Genomic DNA, 958 nt, shown 5'->3' on the forward strand with positions numbered 1-958 from the left:
AATTACAATAATTGATTTTTGAATGTTAAACCAACCTTGCATTCTTGGAAGAAACCAATTTGGTCATGATTTACTACTCTTTTTTACATGTTACAAACTGAAGGGTTAATGCAGCCACAATAGGGAAGCGAGATGTGCCTGCAAACGGGGCTCTCTGTTCGGGCTGGACGCGCTTGCAAACAAGGCGTTCTGCCAAGAAGTCTGGACACAGCCTTGAGTTTAGTGGTCCCTTGCAAACGAGGGAACATTCCCTTCCTGTGATAAGGAAAAAGAAAGGGCTCTGGACAGACTCTGCAGTAAACATGAATTTCACTCCCTTTTGCTGTATGATAACATTTATGCACCTGCACAGTACTGAAAAGGCTTAGTCATGCAATCTGGAATTCCACTGAGGGGGCTATATAAAGACTAAACTGCAAGCTTGCGCAGTTCTTTTTCCTCCAGCCAGAGTGGTGGCTGTATGTCTCTTGTCTGTGTGTCTTGTCTTTGTGTCATTTCACTCGCAATCTGCAACACAAACACTTGCTCAGATTCATAAGAACTTTTGCATGTGAGTTCAAGAGTGAGATTGATCTCTAATTTTCCTGTCTCATACAACTTTACTGGGGCTTTATTTCAAGGTTATGCTGGTGTCACAAGATGAATTAAGAAAAGTTCTTTCTTCTTCAAACACAGGGATAGTGTGTGTGATATTGGTGCTATGTCTTCACTCTTAGCAGAAATCACAGTGAAGTCATCTGGGCTTGTAGTTTTCTTGGGGCCAGTTCTTAATTACAGAGACACTTTTTAAAATATGTGCAAGATTATTTACCTTTTCTATTTCTTTTGTTTTTAGTTATGGCATGCAAACTCTTAGTTGCAGCATGTGGGAGATAGTTCCCTGAGCAGGCATCAGACCCAGGCCTCCTGCATTGAAAGCATGGAATCTTAGCCACTGGACCACCAGGGAAGGCCCTCT

The sequence above is a fragment of the Oryx dammah genome, unplaced genomic scaffold, assembly GCF_014754425.2.
Source record: "Oryx dammah isolate SB20612 unplaced genomic scaffold, SCBI_Odam_1.1 HiC_scaffold_2067, whole genome shotgun sequence".
Classification (NCBI taxonomy): Eukaryota; Metazoa; Chordata; class Mammalia; order Artiodactyla; family Bovidae; genus Oryx; species Oryx dammah.